The 19,378-nt window shown below is 37.3% G+C and overlaps 1 protein-coding gene across 2 annotated transcripts in view; it reads right to left on the reverse strand.

Moving 5' to 3' along the window:
* CPQ (carboxypeptidase Q) overlaps positions 1-15,259 on the reverse strand; it is a 703,529-nt gene extending 688,270 nt beyond the window's left edge. Inside the window, exon 1 of one of the 2 annotated variants that reach the window (XM_001379746.4) lies at positions 14,939-15,259. The gene's annotated coding sequence lies outside the window, so the exon portion shown is untranslated. The remainder of the gene's footprint in view (positions 1-14,938) is intronic. The other variant, XM_007488142.3, reaches the window with a different exon arrangement.
* Positions 15,260-19,378: the final 4,119 nt, after the last annotated feature.

A 19,378-nucleotide genomic window follows, 5' to 3' on the forward strand; every position in this document is an offset into this window, starting at 1 on the left:
TTATGGCAATGAAACAAGGTCTAAATAATAGGAGAAATATCATGACTAGGCTATCAACATAATATAAAAATACTAAGCAAATTTATTCCTATGTGCCTCAAATTACTAAAAGGATACTTTTTAGAATTAGGTAAAAATAATTTTAAATTCATTCAAAGGAATAAAATTTCTCACTAACCTGTACTCCTCCCTGCCTTTTCCATGATAACTCAAAACCTCACTCTCCTGGAAGACTCTTCTAGAATTCACACCTCTGAATAACCCTCAGTCCCCAAGACCCTTCCTCTGAGGTTTCTATACAAATGCAATTAATGCAGTTAGAATCAGAGGAAAAGATGCCAAATGGGGAAAATCTTTACATAATATCACAGATTTCAAGTTTGAAGGATTTTTAAAGGTTATCTAGACCAGCAGTGTCAATTTCACCAGTAGCACTCTCTAGTGCAATCTGAACCAGAATAAAGTGTAAAGGGAAATATTTAACAAAATAAATATTTGATACTACTTCTCTAACCCAACACCTTCATTTTTTTAGAAATGAGAAATTGGAGACCCAGACATTAAGTGATTTATCCAAAGACACAAAGATAGTATTAGAACCAAGAGTCAAAAACCAAGTACTTTGAATCCAAATCCAGTTTTCTTTGCATTGAACCTTCCTGTCCAGTTTGGCATCCAAAACCCAAGGGGAAATGAGGCAAAAGTATAAACTGAGAGCCAGCCAATGGTCAATAAGCAAGTGGTCAAAAGATATGAACATTTTTTCAAAAAAGATAAATATGAACTGATAACCACTTAAAAAGGAGTTCAAAGTCACTAATAATTAAAGAAACACAAATTAAAACAGCTCTTGGTACCTCACCAATGAACAAAACATTATAAGATGAGAAATTCATTATTAGAGGGGCTGTTGTCCTTTATCCTTTGCTTTTCCAAGAGGACCAATGACATTTCCAGAGGATATCTTGACTTACACATGAAATGTTTTTAACTGAGGCAGAAAATTGCACAAAGTTGTCAGTCTTACTCTTTCTTACAGAATTATCCATGAGACAAAAAGTCAAGCCAACTGGTGATGGATGGCTCAGCTTGGAACAAATTGTTCTCATCACCTATCCTGCCAAGGAAGTCTTCATATGCCTGGGGACATGTCTCTAGCTTCCCAATGAGTCTGTGGCCCACCAATTACTTTCAGCTTGGTTAGCCCATCTGAGATTTAACTGGGGTATGGTCTCTGTATGCTATAGCTCCTTGGAATCATAGGTGAGTGTTGGGTGGAAAGTGGACACTAAAGGTGAATGAGTAGCCCTGAAAAGGATTTGGTTAGTCCTCCCACCAGAGGTGCTATCCTTCTTAAACACCCCATACATCCTACTGGAAGGATTAATGGAAGACAGAAATTCTAACTCACAGTTGGAGTTGTGAGTTAGTTCAAACATATTGGGAGACAATTTGAAATAATATTGGAAAAAATACTGGAAAAGTCGATTGTTTATATCCTTTGACCCAGAGTACCCTATACTGGGTTTATACTCTAAGAAAGTTAATGGAAATAAAAGAGAGAAAATACTCATAGAATCATTATTTGTGATTATAAAAAGCTGGGAACAAAATATGTATCCAATGCCTGGGGAATGGTTGAACTGTGATATATGACTGCCTTATAAGGAATAATCAATACAAAGAATTCAGAGAAATATAGGAAAACATAAATGAAAACATAAAACGTGATGAAAGGAGGGGGAAAGTACCAATACAGATAAACTCCCCCCATCTTCTCCAAAGCATAAAAGCCAGGTTCTAGGTCCAATCTAATCAAAGTGATACTTAGTGGATCTCATCACTACAGGCCAAAACTTTAATCATAATGTATCTCATGAGGATGATGGAAAGATAATTTACTTAGGATAAAAAATCATGGCAAAATTGGGAAAATACATTCATGGCAAAACATCCTTAATGCCCAAGGCAAACCAACAATATCCTTCCAGTCATCAGATAATAAAATCAGAACTAGAAGGGTCATATAGGGACCTCATAATGCCTCCACAGCATTTTCTGAGGAGGAACTGAAGCCATAAAAGGTTAAATGACTTGCCCAAGATTCCACAAGGATGGAAATTTTATTTCCAGATGAGCCCAATGCTACTACTCAGTACATTGCCTAGGAAAGCCTGAAATTCTAGAATAAAAATTGGTCACTTGACCACTTTAGGGTTGTGACTCCATGCCTAAAATCTATAGGGTTCCTCACAGGAACTGTGCTCCTGTTCAAAACATCCAATATGCACATTAAAAATGACTTTGTGTGGCTTGGTGGATAGAGAGTCAGGCCTAGCAACAGGAACTCATAGATTTAGAAACTTCCTAGTTGTGTGACCCTGGGCAAGTCATTTAGCGCCCACTGCCTAGCCTTTAACACTCTTCTGCTTCGAAACCAATTTTTAGTATCGATTCTAAGACTAGAAGTAGGGATTTTTTAATGACTTTATGTGGAAGATACAGTGATAATTCTGAAGCTACAAAGAGTCTTTGCCCTCAAGGAGCTTTCTGAAGGATACAATGTATCAATAGATAAGTATGTGAATGGAAATTTGAGGATGAAGAAGGAAAGAGAAGAGATAAAGAAGGGATTCTTGAAAAGCTGATCAGGGCGTCAAATAGGAAAGTGACCATTGAAAGTAGAGAAAAGTGGCCTCATTTGAGGAGGAGTAGAGAAAGAAAAATTGAAATATGGTAGAGGATACTGACATGAGACTGTTTTTAAGGCTTAACTGATGTGAATTGATCCAACCATTCTGGAAGGCAATTTGGAATTATGCCCAAAGGACTTTAAAAGAACACATGCCCTTTGATCTAGCAATACTATTAACTAAATTTGTACCCTAAAGAGATAATTTAAAAGTGTTGTACAAAAATACTCATAGCCTCACTTTTTGTGGTGGCAAAATAATTGGAAAATGGGGGTGGGGGTCCCTGGATTGGGGAATGACTGAACAAATAGTGGTATATGATGATGATGGAATACTATTGTGTTTTAAGGAATGAACTGGAGGGTTTCTGTATGACCTGGAAGAACCTCCATGAACTGATGCAGAGTAAAATGAGCAGAACCAAGAGAACATTGTACACAGAAAGCGAAACACTGTGGAACAATTTAATGTAATGGATTTTGATACAATGATTCAGGATAATCTTGAGGGACTAATGAGAAAGAATGCCATCCACTTCAAGTTTAAGAAATGTGAAAGTAGAAACTCAGAAGAAAAACATGACTTATCACTTGTTTATATGGGTACGTGATTTGTTTTGTTTTGTTTTTTTAACCCTTACCTTCTGCCTTAGAATCAATACTGTGTATTGGCTCCAAGGCAGAAGAGTGGTAAGGGCTAGGCAATGGGGGTCAAGTGACTTGCCCAGGGTCACACAGCTAGGAAGTGGCTGAGGCCAGATTTGAACCTAGGACCTCCCGTCTCTAGGCTTGGCTCTCAATCCACTGAGCTACCCAGCTGCCCCCTCACATGATTTGTTTTTAAAAGATTACTCTATTGCAAAAGTGAACAATATGGAAATAGGTATCAAGTGATAACATTTGTATAACCCAATGGAATTGCTTGTTGGCTCCAGGAGAAGGGAAGGAAAGGAAATTAATAATGTAAACATGGAAAAATATTTTCTAAATAAATAAATGGATGGATAGATAGATAGATAGATAGATAGATAGATAGGTAAAACTTAAGTGATTGAATATGGGGAAAGAAAGAAAGAGAGAAAGGTAAGAATACAAAATTATGAGGTTGTAAACCTGTGTGGATGAAAAGATTGTAATGCTTTTAATAGAAATAAGAAAGTATGGCAAAGAAGGTGATGGACAATCTAAAAGAGAGCAAACTTCAAAAAATCCAAAGCCATGAACAGCAGGGAGCAATGAAACTTCCCAGCATCATTACTATTGTATCTATTCCCAAAGTCTAACTTCAGAGTGAAAGGGGAATCTCAGAGTCTCCCAATCATGGTATGAAGCAGCTAGCCATGCCATTTATTTCTCTTTACTTTCTCCTCTTTGTTTTAACTTTTACTCTTTTCATTAAAGCAACTGTATATATAGTTGGTGATAGTTCCTAAGTTGTATCATCCTGTGCTACATATTCATATAGAATTCTTAGAGATGTGGTTTCCAAAAGAACATGGTGTCTCACATACCTGGGACACATACATACATATAATGACTATAACAATACAAATCAAGCCACCATGGAGAATCAATAAAACTTTGGTCCAACACAATGGATAATTATCAAAATTAAACAACACGTTGTTCCTTTCACTCTAGTGTCTTTGTCAGGAAAATCTCATGGATAGTTATGGTCCCGTTAGGGTCACAAAAAGTCAGACATGACTGAATGAATGAAAAACAACAACAATAATGAGAGTCAAACAAGCATTTTACGGAGAATGTACTTTGTAGTGTCATTTGAGTGTATGTTGGGAAGTATCTACTATACACAAACAAAAGGCATTAGTAATTTTTTTAAAGTATAGAATATACTAGTATATATTTTGTAATATCATCATTATTAATAATAATACCTAGCATTTATATATCAGTTTGAAGTTTGTAAAATATCTTATATGAACTATTTCATTTAGTTCTCACAATAATCCTGAGATAGGTACTATTATTACGTCCATTTTGAGATGAGGAAACTGAGACAGATCGAGGTTAAGTGACTTGCCCACAGCTAGTTTCTGAAGCAGTACATGAAATCAAGTCTTCCTGACTCCAGACCAGCACACTCTCCACAGAGCAACCTAGCTGCATCTATACAATTAGTTCATTCAATTAAGTCTAAAATCATATTATTCCCAAATTTATAGAGAAGTGTATCTTATAAATTTCTTTTTGCCAAGAATGACAGTCCATCATCCATATTGTTTATAATCACTGTCCTTTTCTATTGTATCTGCTCATCTTTCTTTTAGCCCAACCAAGACCTTCTATTCCCTTCCCAAGATAATGTCAAACCCTTCATTTAGTCCCACATCTATGAACGATGTAATTTCCTCCACTACATATACAAGTTTATTGACTTTTGAGTATACACAACATATGAAAGTCTGAACTTAAACTAAATAAAAATAAAGGGAATTGTTCACTTTACAAAGGAAATAACCACCTTGCAAAAGCATTCACCATATTTTTTAAAATAATGTGTTTTATTGACATATTAAACCAAGAACATCAATCTAACAAAGTTTTCTATTGATTTTGTAGCTACTTGGGTATCTTTTCTATAATTCCAAAATTGCTTCTAATTCTGTCCTCAAGATACCTAGGTGCTTTTTCCCACTCACTGTGCTCCCCATCCTCTTTATGTTTTTTGTCCTCTTTTAAAACGTAAGCTCCCCGAGTATAAAGACTGGCTAATTTTATTTTATTTTAATCTCCAGTGCTCAGTGTAGTATATGGCACATAGAAAGACATGAATAAATACTCCATCTTTCTTTCTTTCTATCTATCTCTGTTTCTGTCTGTCTGTCTATCTGCCTGTCTTACTCTCTCAACCGTTCTGCAAAGAACATTAGCCCTAACATTACAGAACCTTCTAATCCCAGCTCTGAAATTTATTCTCTGTGTGATCTTAGAAAAGACATTAAGCAGATAGAGAGCCAGGTCTGGAGACAGGAAGTCCTGGGTTCATATCTGACCTCAGATACTTTGTAGCTTTTTGACCCTGGGCAAGTCACTTAACCCCAACTGCCTAGCCCTTATAGCTAACCTGCCTTGGGAATATCCATTCTAAGAGAGAAGGTAAGGGTTTAAGAGAAAAAAAAAAAGAAAAAAGACACTCAGCCACACCAGACCTCAGTTTCCTCATTATAAAAAGAAAAAGTTAGTCTAGATGACCTCTGAGGTCCCTTCCAGTACTAAATTTATAGTTCTACCTCCTGTGCACTTTCGGTTTTCTTGCTTGGTATATACTCATCCTTCTTTACTTCCCTCCCAAAAATGCCTTTAAAATAAAAAGTTCTGAAAACTCTGAATCATGACTCATTCCAAATTTAGTAGAATTTTGCCTTTTTCATAGAATGACATATTCAAGACTTCCTGGAACCAGCTCTATCTAATCTTCTGGAGAACTGATTGATAAACTTTTCAGTGGGAGCATTTACACCTCAGATATAGGCAAATGCTATAAATCAGAAATTGAGTTATTGTTTTATTGATTGTCTAGACTTAAGAAAGTGATGGAGAAAAATGTTAATAATGCAAATTAAATTTAAAGTGTGTCTTACCTACATATTTTTGGAGAGCACTGGCTGTAAAACATTTACTGGCACTCTCCTAGATATAGTAAGCCTATTTGTGTCTTCAGACTGTTGAATCTTTAGGGCATGAACCTGTTAACAATTGGCAGAGTTCATCAACAATATAGGCTTTAACTGTACCTATACCATTATATAAATAGCCAAGAAAGAAAAACTCTGGGGACATAGGATTATGTCAAGCCGACGACTTCAGTGCATTAAGTGAATAAGACTTAGAACTAAAAGGCAATGGGTTGTTAGCAGCTTTGACTCAGAAGGACACATGAATGGGTTGTTTGTTTTAAAAACCAAAGTGGCTTAAGGGAGGGAGAGAAAGAACATTTTAAAGCACTAGCTTGGGGGCAAGTAATAAAAATTGTTGCTTTAATGTTTTTTTTTTCCATAATATTGTGAGCAATAGGAAGGTCTACTACATCACATTACCCTTTAGGGCAAAAAGTTACAGTCTCCTGAGCTAAATCAAACTGGCACCATGCAGTAGTTTTTCTGACGGCAGCAATTGGTCTATGCCATCCCTGGGCCTTAACACTTGGCAGATTAAAGAAAAAAAGGCAATACAAGACTTTAATTTACTTTATGGGTTTTTCTTCTCTTCCCTAGTTACCATCAAATTAAGAACACGGGACTTGTGCAATTCTCAGATGAAAGAAGGAGAACTATCTGTAGTCACAGGAAAAAATGCTCCAAATTACTATTAATTAGAGAAATGAAAATTTAAACAGTTGGTGCTTCATACCTAGCAGATTGGCTGGGACAAAAAAAAGGAAAATATAAATGTTGGAGGGGAAATGGGAAAAATGGGACACTGATACACTGTTGGTGTAGCTGTGAGCTGATACAATCATTCTGAAGAGCAATTTGGAACCAGGTCCAAGGGACCATAAAACTGTACATACCATTTGATACAGTAATACCACTACTAGGTCTGTATCCTGAGATCAAAGATAAGGGAAAAGGAAAAGGGGAAACTTACTTGTGAAAAAAAAAAGCTTTATTTATAGCAGCCCTTTTTGTGGTGGCCTGAAGAGATTAATTAGAGGATAACTGAACAACTGGTGGTATATGATTGTAATGGAATACTATTATGCCATAAAAAATGATGAACAAGGTGATCACAGAAAACTTGGAAAAACCTATATGAAGCGATGCACAGTGAAGTGAAGGGAACCAAGAGAACATTGTACATAGTAAAAACAATAGTGTATGATGATTAACTGTGAATTTCTTAACTATTTTTAACAATGCAAAGAATCTGAGACTCGTGTCTCAAGGGACTTGTGATAAAAAAGTCTGAATGAAGATTGAAGCATACCATTCTTTTTCTTTATTTCCTCCACGAATTTTTCTTTAGTGTAAAAGAAATGTGTCTTCTTTCACAACATGATGATCATGGAAATATATATGGTATGATAACACATAAATAATCTATATCATATTACCCAACATCTTGAGAAGGGATGGAAAAGAAAGAGAGAACGAGAGAACATGGATCACAGAAATCAGAAAACAATTATTTAAAATTGTATCAACATGTAAAAATATTAAATAGTTTTTTTCAAAATAACTCAAGACCTGAAACCTCCATCCTTTTTCCTTCATTGTTCCCTGAAATGAAATCTGTCTATACACAAGGAAGTGGACACATTTTGCCAGTCACCATCATCTTAAGAGGCTACAAGGAAAAAGCCACCTGGAGAACTACCCAGGTAGAATTATCACCTCGGGATCATAGATTTAGAGATAAAAGAGACATGAGGGATGATCTAAAACAACCTTCTTATTTTATAGATGATGACAATGACATTTCTAAAGAAATTTACTTATATAAAAAAGAGGTTTAGCCTCTAGTAAAGGTAGAAGGGGGGGAGATAACCTGGGAACTTTAATGTAAGAAACAAATAATTTTTAAAAAAGAAAGAAAAACTCTTAAAAAAAACAAAAAGATGTTTATATATTTTTAAATGGAAAGAGACAGAAAGAGAGAAAGGTTTAAATGACTTGCCCAAGATCACAAAGGAAAAAGTGGCAGAGGCAGGATTTAAAACCAGGTTCTATTACTCTAAATCTACTTCTATTTCCACTAAATGTTTGTTGATTGATTGACTACACCATTATTTTTATGGATATCTGTCAAAAATAAAACAACAATACAAACCATAACATGGAGACTTGGTGGAGATTATTCATAGAGGGCCACCTACTTTCTGCTTCCAAAATTGGCAGCTCTGTAAATGTTTATAAATGCCACTGCATATCTTTTTATTTAGGTCAAAGCAAAAGAATTTAGTTAAATTCTAAATGATCTACAGAACTTTTCAAGGCAATAAGCTTATACTGACTCTTTTTTTCAGTCTTTTTCTCCAGCATTCTAGGTACCACCACCAATCTAGCCCAATCCATATTCATTATCATCATGGCATACAATCCTATACCCACATTCCCATTAGCTCACAACTCACACACAACTGGAACTTACATACAGATCCTTTCTTCCTCACTCTCTCTCACTCTCCATATCCAATCAGTAGCCAAATATTACCATTTCTATCTTCATAATTTCTTCTATCCTCCTTCTTTCCTCTTACACTTCCACATCCCTGGTATAGACTGTCATCACCTCCTGCCTGGACTACTTCATGCTGGACTATTGATTAGTCTCATTGTTATAAGTCTTCTTCTTCTTCCATTCATCTTCCATTCAGTTTTCAAATTTATTGTCCTAAAATAAGAGTCTAGTTATTTGGTAAACCCCACCCCCTCCCATCTTAAATCTCCTCTCCAGGGTAAATATCCCTTGTTCCTGAAACCAATTTTTATGAGTCACCAAAATCAAATCCTCCTTCATTGCTGTCGCCTTGAAAAAAAGATAGAAAACTTTTCTCTTCCTAACCTCTGATTTTGGGAGCAATGTAGAAGAGTATATGGATCAATGTCAGAAAGACCTAAGCTTAAATCTGATCTCAGATACTTACTAGCTAACAACCCTGGGCAAAACATTTAATCTCTATCTACCTCAGTTTCCATAATCATAAAATGGGAATAATAACAGTACCTACCTGGCAGGGTTAGTGTGAGAATCAAATAAGAATATTTGTAAAAGCCTGGTGGGGATTATTCATTCAAGGCCATCCACTTTCTATTTCCAAAATCAGCAACTCTATAAATGCTTATAAATAGCAGTGCCCATTCCTTTCCCCTTTCTCTTGGCTACCTAACATATCCATTCCCCAAGGACTGTCTTCTGGCTTGGTTTTTCCTTTCCTAGAAGACATATGACCCTGTAATTCATTTCTCTAAACATATGTGAAGTTCCTATGAAGCACATGTCACTGTAATAAAAACAAATTCAAAGATTTTTTTAAAAACCCACAATCCCTGCCCTTGAAGAGCTTATAGACTAACTAGGAAGAAGGAGAGAGGATATGACATATACTTAAGTATGATGTAAGGTAGAAAGAAATATAATCATGTCAAAGGAAACAGGCAAAATGCTATGATAAATTTGAGAAAGCAAAGCTCATATTCAATTTGAGGGCAATGAGAGTGGGGACAGAAGGAAGGCAGAAAGACTAAAAAAAAGCTGCTGGTTTACAAAAACAGCCAGAGAAGCCAGATCCCCAACTAATATGCCCCACTAGTCCTCACTTTTTCCAGTCTTATCCAATTCAATCACTCAGAAGAGCGAACGCAGGTAGCTGATTTATTTTCTACTTTTTATTCACTTTGGAATTTTGACTCTTCAGACATAAGCATGAAAAATCACTTAAGCATGCATGCAAAAAGATTGTTTAAAATATATATTAAAAAATGACATGATCTCAAAGGTCCCTTTCAGCTCCAAAAGCCTTTGCTGTGTGATCTAATGTGTATGCAAATGACTGACAATGTATCCCCAGACTGAATGGAGGAAAAACTATGGCAGCCTCAGTGTGGGCTTTAATCAAAGCCAATGGTTCCCAGAGAAGTAAGACCATGGCATTAGAGAAGGAAGTCATGCCCTCGTCAATCCTCCCACCCCACCCCCAAAGCCCTGTTATGCCAGAAAAGGAGAGGAAAGAGAGAGCTGGAATTCACAACTAATTACCAAAGAGAAAGGAGATTCAAATAATCAAAAGCAGACTACCTTGACTAAGGACAATTCCTTGGAACAACATGTAATTTCAGGAACAATAAATCATTAGTCCAGACAACATACTATATTGATCTGACCATAGGCAATTTATATAACATGGTCTGGCTGCCTCAGAGGATGATAGGAGAAGGAAAAAAAACTGGAAAGTGAGGTGGGAATGCTTTGTCTAATACCAAAAGACTCTGTTGGAAGGCATAGCCCAAGTGAAAGATACACTCTTCAGGCACTAAGGAGGGAAAGAGAAAGTACTACAGAAAAGTCAGAATCAAACCAAAAACTAAAATCAATCTGTTTGGACCAAGAAAGTGATAATTCCTACAATCCTCTAGAAAGATTTGTTACATGGAAGGTGGGTCTGTGGGACTAAGAAATAAATGAGCAGATTTCAATAGTCTGAAGGTAGTTAATATTTTAGCAGAGGTTCTTAACCATTTTTGTGTTATGGATCCATGTGGTAGTCTGGTGAAACCTACGGACCCCTTCATAGAGTAATGCTTTTAAATGCATTAAAAAAATACATAAGCTTATAAAAAACCCAATTCTATTAAAATAAAGTTATCAAAATATCTTTCCCTTTCAAGTTCACAGAAGCCCTCAAATCTATCCACAGATCCCTAAGGGTTCATAGACCCAAGGTTAGGAACCTCTGTTCTATAGGAAGGAAAGAACTATAAAGCTTTCACCTTAGGCACCAATGCAATCCTCTCCAAATTCCAGAAGTTCAAAGGCTGACACTCTTTGTTGGAAGAAAGCCAAATAGCTGTGGGCAGAGAAGCAGGTCTAAATAGCAAGAGGGGTCTATTATATCTATCGACAGGAACAGTGTTGGAGTACCAAAAGGAGAGAATGTACCAGGGAAAGGTCAGTGAGACTCAGAGAACTAACAAGGAGAAGCAAATTCCAACCTTCCCCTTACTGACCCAAGTCCACACTATATGTCTCATGTACTGTAGAGCAAAAGGGGCAAGAAGAGAGCCTCTTGATCTCTCTGCAAGGTTGAAAATGAATATTTTATGTAATCTTTTCTCTATGAATAAAACTATTCAATGTTTTGAAGTCTTGTCAAATATTTTTTTTCATTTTAATAAATAAATTTGTTTGCTTGTTACATTAAAATACCCAATTAACTCCCTCCCTCTTATCTTCCCATTAGAGAAGGCAACATTTGACAAAATTATAAAACAATGTCTTACTTATTTCTATTTATCAGTTATTTCTCTGGAGATGGGCATACACAAATCATTCTTCAAACAATATTTCTGTTGCTGTATATAATGTTCTCTTGGTTCTGCACATTTCACTCTTCATAATTTAAAGGAGGTTTTTCCATGGTTTTCTTTTTTTAATTAACCTACTCATCACTTCTTATGGCACGATTATATGCTGCACGTTGTTTTGTCATTCCCCAAAAGATAGGCATCCCCTTAATTTCCAGTTCTTTGCCACCACAAAGAAGATTGCTATAAATATTTTTTAAATTATAGGTTCTTTTCCTTTTTCCTCAATCACCTTATGAAAGAAACTCAATAGCAGTTTTCCTCGGCCTAAATTTTATAACTCTTTGGGCATCATTCCAGATTGTCTCCTGAAATGTTTAGATCAATTCACAATGCCACCAATAGTGGACTGGATTCTCTGTTTTTTTGCATCCCCTTCAAAGTTCATCAATTTGTGCTTTTATCATTTTAGTAAATCTGATAGTTTCGAGTTGCTATCTCAAGAGTTATGTTGATTTGCATTTCTCTAACATAAGTGTTTTAAGAGAGGCCACTAACTTAGCTTCACGGAATACCACATACTGAAATTCCCTGGCTTCCCACCATGGCCTGCACAAGCTAGACTAGTGAAAGACCCCCAAAGAGTATCAAAGCATTTGAAAGGAGTTACCTAGTAAAGGGGAACAATAATATCTGTAGTACCTGCCTCTAGGGTTAATGGTTGATATGAAGAACAAATGAGATGTTTGTAAAATACTTTATATACTTTAAAATATCATATAAATGTCAGCTAATATAATTTCATAGCATTAGAGTGATGATTTGTTAGCAGTTCAAATTTAGTGGAGTAAAGGAAAAATATAAGCAAATAAATGTTACAAATCTCCTACCTTTCAGCCCAAACAGAATGTTCCAAAAGTCTTCATGTGCTTTAATAGAACAGCACTAAGACTTTTAAGACACCCTGTGTGTGAAGAATTAATATGAATAAAATGGATATATTTAAATTAAGGATGATCAATTCACTTTGCTAAGTCACCAAATAATTCTTTAAAGAGTCAGTCTCATTAAAAACATAATTCAAATCACAAAAATGTTAGTTTATCCTTTTCATCTCTATCCCATAGTACTAAGAGTTCATACTCCGATGCTTTAAAAGAATCTTCTTCACAGCAATATCTGTGAGGTAAATGAGTTGTAAATAGTAGAATCTCCATTTTTTACTTGAATAAACTAAGGCTTATAAATATAATCAACTTAGCAAAAGAGATAGCCAATGCTACAGCTAGGACTCAAACCAAGGCCTCCATTGTCCAGTTGAAGATTCTCCCTCTAACCTTCCTCTAGTATGCCTATAATGAGTACAGATTCCTCCAGGATCCATGTGACAGCAGTGGATAATGCAGTTGGAGATTTAGAACTAGATAGGCCAATGACCTTGCCTCCCACTCCAACATTCCACAGATAGGGAAACTGAACCTCAACAGAGAAAAAAAAAGATTTGCCTAAGTTCATACAGCCTGGGGAAAAGTCCACTTTAGCAACTCAACAAATTAGCTGCTTCGGGTTGGTCTATTCCAGCACCACAAGTAACATACTTCTACATATAAGAAGTAAAATGTTTAAAATAGAGCTCCAAGGGACCTCCAAGGCCATCAAGTTCACCCCCATCATTTTACAGAGGAGGAAAATGGGGCCTAGAGAGGTGAAATCACTTGCTCAAGGTCAACACAGGTAGTAAGCACAGGAGACAGAATTTGAACACAGGTCCTCTGACAACAGAGTCTTTGCTCTTTCTACAATTGGTTCCCTGAAAAAGGAATCTTTTTCAGCATACCCTCACTTTAACTATGAGGAAACATAGGCACAACTGATTTGTCCACATTTAAACAGTTAGTAACTGTGTGTCTCTACCCTTTGGGCCCGCCTGCCAGATCCACAGAACCCAAGCCCAGAGTTTTTCCCCTGAGAAATTTTTCTGGGCAGGAAAACACTCAAATATATCTTTTCCTGTGTTGTCTGTCAATACATGAAAGATTCCTTTACTCATTAACATTTATTGAGATCCATAGTTTGTAGTTTCTCTTCAGCTTGCTAGGTATTCTGTAAAGGACATGAGACAATATGTTTGAGAATTGTTGAGAGAGATGAAGGGGCAATCCAACAAATGGGAAGAGGGAAGAGAAAGGAATAAGAAATTATATGGAACCTACTAAGTGCGCACTGTGTTATGCATTTTACAAACATTTTATTTGATCATCACAACAACCCTTCAAGATAGGTGCTGCTAAGATTCTCATTTTACAGTTGAGGAAACAGAGGCAAACAGTGATTAAATGTCACACAGCTAGTAAATTTCTGAGTTCATATTCAAACTCACATCTTTCCATTCCAGGCTCAGAGCTCTATCCACTGCCCCACCTAGTTCATAGTTTTCACTCTGAACAAAACACTCTAGGAGTTATAAAGGCACTACAAGGAAGTAAAATATAATCTCTACCTCAAGGAGATTATACTCTAACCAAGTTGATGATAAGTACAAAATCAGAATACAAATTAGAATAGAAATGCCAAACAGTGGATTCTAGTAGAAAAAATCCTTATGAGGGCAAGGACTGAGGGGGAGGGAGCACCAGCTGCTTCCCCTACATATGCTTAAGAAAATTCTTGAGCACAACCCCCCAGAGGTTCTTTGTTGTATTAAGGTTTTGACAGCATGGTCATACTTCATCTATCTGGGGACTGGGTGGAGAGAAGCTAAGTAAAAGATATTTCCGAGAGGCCATGAATAATGCCTTACAAGTAGGAACCACAAGATCTGGGATTGCCCTAGAAAGTCACTTCGCCAAACGGGGTCTTATTTCTTCTTCTGTAAAAACTTGGAGGCTAATCTCTAAGAGTACATGGAGCTAGGGCTGAAGCTCTGGGGTACCCGAAATGTAAGCGTCTCCTTCCACCCCTCTCACTCCCCTTCCCCTACATCCTACATAGAATGTAAGTTCCTAGAGAGCAGGAGCTGTTTCATTTTTCAGTCTCTCCAGTGCCTACGTAGCATACAGTAGGTGCTTAATGCGTGGAACGCATGGAATGCGTACATACATAGAATACACAATAGAATGTTATTTTTTTTCTTCTTCTTCCCATTCCAGAACAGCCCTTCCATCCTTCTGCCTGGTCCCCTCTGCAGGCCTGGTTCCTGTCGTGCTCCCCAGGCCTGCGGCCCTCCCATTGCCACCCCAGATCGCCACTGCAAACCCACCTCGGAGCAGCCGCGCTTGAACAGACTGAAGATGCGGCTGGAGCAGCAGCGACAGTGGCAGTAACGGTTCAGGAGTGGGGGGCTCCCGGTCTGGGTCGTTTCCTTCCTCTGGAGCTCCGCCAGAAACAAGTCTTTCCTGGCCAGCCCCGAGTCGTGTGATTGTGGCCAGACTTCTGAATGCAGCGCCTGCAGTGGTAGGAATGCGGCCCCGGGGCCCTTTCCTCCGTCCACCTGCAGCTACCTTCTGCAGTCCAGGCAGCTAGCGTAAGCCATCCTCCAGAAGGACAAGCTGGGGAGACCTTCAAGTCCTCCACTCACGCCACTGTTCTGGAGCTCGTCCTGCCCTCCTGTACCGGGACCCCTGTTTCAATAAAACCTTATTATGTTCATTAGTCATTTCGCCCGTGGGTTTTTTTATTTTGTATTTTTTAAATCAGAGCCAATAATGTGTTCCTTTTAAAAGAGATGTAGGAAACAGATTGGGAAAATACTCAGAGAAGAATGCTTTACTTTCAGAAGCAGCATCCTCAGACAGAAAAGACCATTCTGCCCTGTGTGCGGTTTTGGTCCAGGATCCCCGAGCTGTAGGAGAAAGTGAAACTGACTTCAGCAAGTTGTCTTGTAGAAGGACCCCGTCATGGTAGGGAAGGAACTGGAAAATGAAAACTAAAAACAGGATTCCTCTCAAATGAGCGATTTGAGTTTGGGGAGATGTTTTGGTTTTGGTTTGGTTTGGTTTGGGATATGAGGAGTACAATTCTATAACTCAGCACTTAGTACAGTGCCTAGAACATCGTAAATATCTGTTGACTGATTGAGCCCTGAAATGAAAATGATGAGAGCCATTCTCTTTTATAACTTATTGGCAAAAAGAAGCCTTTTGAAGTTCCTAGTTTCAGGAAATTCTCTGTTGAATGAATGAATGTATGCATGAAAAAATCATTAAATGTTTACTAAAAATAATAGCATTTATTCATCACTTTAAGATTGGCAACACACTTTAACTATATTACCTCATTTGATCCTCACAATAACTCTATGAGGTAGGGCCAGGGAGGAGAGGGAATAGTGATTGGAGGTTTAGGGTGATCAAATTATATGTCCTTTTAAGGAAAGGTAGTGTTGATTTTATTGTACTTCCCAAAGCTGGGGCCAGTTAAAAGAAGAGTATTTACACCCTATCACTTGGCATTGAGATGCTGGGAAATGGGCTCAGCTTAGGCAAGATAAGGTGAATGCTAATTAATTAGAGTCCATGGTCCCAGGTACAGAAATACAAGAGATGCCCAAGGAAATAGCCTGTTGGATTTTAGTTAGGGCAGTATGGTGTCTGGGTTTTTAACTTGAAAGTGAGCTCTGATATGGTACCAGTTGACCTTCATTTGAATAGTCCTCTGCTATTTTACATCCCATCTGACCTCAGAGAATTCAGTCAACTCTAATGGCCTTTTTAAAAATCCTTAACCTTCTTGACCTCCCTACAGCCCTTGATACTGTTGATCACTCTTTTCTCTATAGGTTTCTGTGACACTGCTCTCTCCTGGTTTTCCTCCTCCCTGTGTAATTTGTTCCTTCTCAGTCTCATTTGCTAGATCTTAATTAATTCAGGTCACACCTACTAATGGGGATGTCCCACTGGGCTCTCCTTATCTCTGGACCTCTTTTCTTCTCTCTGTATTTTATTCACTTGATAATCTCAACAGCTTCCACAAATTCAGTTATCATCTCTATAATGATAATGTCACATCATATCTAGCTCTAATCTGCTTCCTGACATCTAGTCTCATAGATACAATCACCCACTGGACGTCTCAAAATGGACGTTCCATAAATATCATAAGTCAACAAGTCCACAACTAAACTCATTATCTTTTCCTCAAAGCCCTTCCCTCTTCCAACCTTTTCTATAACTGTCCAAGATACCACCATTGTCCCAGGTGTAAAATTTAAAATTATATCTCTAATAATAAAAATATATTTTATGAGGTTTATTAAGGATCATTATAATTTAAGGAATAAATAAGATACAGAATTAAAAAACCATGTGCCCATGGCTGATTAGTCCATTTAAAATCCCCATTCTTTCTACATCATTGCAAAGGAAGGAAGAGCCCATGGGAGGCATTACTGCCAGTTAAATACCAATTGTCATCTCACCAACTGTTGGAGACTCAGGTGATATTATAGGGAATTCTGGGAAATACCAAGGGGTTTCTGGGGATTAAAGTCTAGGGTTCAAAATCTCCATTTATACACAGGTACCTAGGCTCCCAGCCTATGTGTCATTCTCAACTTCTCATCCTCTTTTACTCCTCTGTGTCCAATCTGTTGCCAAGTCTTCAATTTTACTTTCACAGAATCCCTTGTATATTCTCCCTTCTCTCCTTTGACACTGCTAACACTCTGACCCAAGCCCTGAATTATTTTAATATCCATCTGGTTGCTTTGCCTCATCTCTCCCCACTCTAATCCATCTTCCAGTAAACTATCAAACTGAATTTCCAAAGGTACTGTCTGACCCTTATCAATAAACTCCACTGGCTCCCTCTCAGATTAGTATTCAAAGCCTTCCATAACCTGTTCCCCTCCTATTTTCCAGTGTCCTTACACCTTATTTACCAAACATATTATTCATCCCAATGATACCAGCCGTCAGGTTGTTCTTCTCACTAGGCCCTTCATCTCCCAACTTTGGATATTTTGACAGGGTATCCTCCATTCCATACCTGGAATTCTTTCCCTCTGAATCTTGGCTTCAATTCAGAAGCCAGCTAAGATCTCACCTTTCTCAACTCCTGTTAATGCAACTTCCTCTGTTGATTATCTCCAGTCTATCTTAGTTTGCTTGTATGCAGAGGTTTACATGTTGTCTCCCCATTACACTTTGAGCACCCTGAAAGCAGGGGCTGTCTTATCTTTCTTTGGAGACACAGTGAGATCAGTATATCTGGTAACTGGGTATGGAGGATAAAAAAAAAAAACATGGACATTGGTTAAGGATTTAATAGAAGCTTGAAAATTGATTTCTACTTGCAGTATTTAATTGTTGTATAATTGCGCTTTGAAAAGGTAAGAAGAAACACCTTAGTGTGTTAACCAGAAGACATCCTTAGGTCCATGCAGACTTCACTAATTCAATTCAATTAACTTCAACAAACTTTCATTAAGCAGTTACTAAATGCCCTGTGGGCACTGGGGATACAAAAACAAAAAATGAAATAATCTTTGTCCTCAAAGATTTTAAGTGACTACCAAAAAGACTCCAGCAAGTGATCAAGAGGGTTATTCATTATGACCAGGTGGGATTTATACCAGGAATGCAAGGATGGTTCAATACCAGGAAAACCATCCACATAATTGACCATATTAACAAGCAAACTGACAAAAATGGTTTTCTCAGTTTTCTCATGATTATCTCAATAGATGCAGAAAAAGCCTTTGACAAAATACAACACTCATTCCTATTGAAAACACTAGAAAGTATAAGAATAGAACGGCCTTTCCTAAAAATAATAAACAGCATATATCTTAAACCATCAGCAAACATAATATGCAATGGGGACAAACTAGATGCATTCCCAATAAGATCAGGAGTGAAACAAGGATGCCCATTATCACCTTTATTATTTAATATTGTGCTAGAAACACTAGCAATAGCAATTAGAGAAAAAAAGAAATTGAAGATATTAAAATTGGCAATGAGGAGACTAAGCTATCACTCTTTGCAGATGATATGATGGTCTACTTAAAGAATCCTAGAGAATAAACTAAAAAGCTAGTAGAAATAATCAACAACTTTAGCAAAGTTGCAGGATACAAAATAAACCCACATAAGTCATCAGCATTTCTATATATCTCCAACCCATCTCAGCAGCAAGAATTAGAAAGAGAAATTCCATTTAAAATCGCCCTAGACAACATAAAATACTTAGGAATCTCTCTGCCAAGACAAACACAGGAACTATATGAACACAACTACAAAACACTCTCCACACAATTAAAACTAGATCTAAACAATTGTATAAACATTTGTTGATCATGGGTAAGACAAGCTAACATAATAAAAATGACAATCCTACCCAAATTAATTTACTTAGTTCATTCGGAAGAACAAAAGATCAGGGATATCCAGGGAAGTCATGAAAAAAAAATGGCAAGGAAGGTGGCCTTGCAGTACCAGATTTCTATATAACTATACTATAAAAGCAGTGGTTATCAAAATAATATGGTACTGGCTAAGAGACAGAAAGGGGGATCAGTGGAGTAGACTTGAGGTAAGTGACTTCAGCTAGTCAGTCCAGGATAAGCCCAAAGATCCTAGCTTTGGGGACCAAAATTCACTATTTGATAAAAACTGCTGGGAAAATTGGAAGATAGTATGGGAGAGATTAGGTCTGGATCAATATCTCACACCCTACACCAAGATAAACTCAGAAAGGG

This window comes from Monodelphis domestica, chromosome 3, assembly GCF_027887165.1.
Source record: "Monodelphis domestica isolate mMonDom1 chromosome 3, mMonDom1.pri, whole genome shotgun sequence".
NCBI lineage: Eukaryota > Metazoa > Chordata > Mammalia > Didelphimorphia > Didelphidae > Monodelphis > Monodelphis domestica.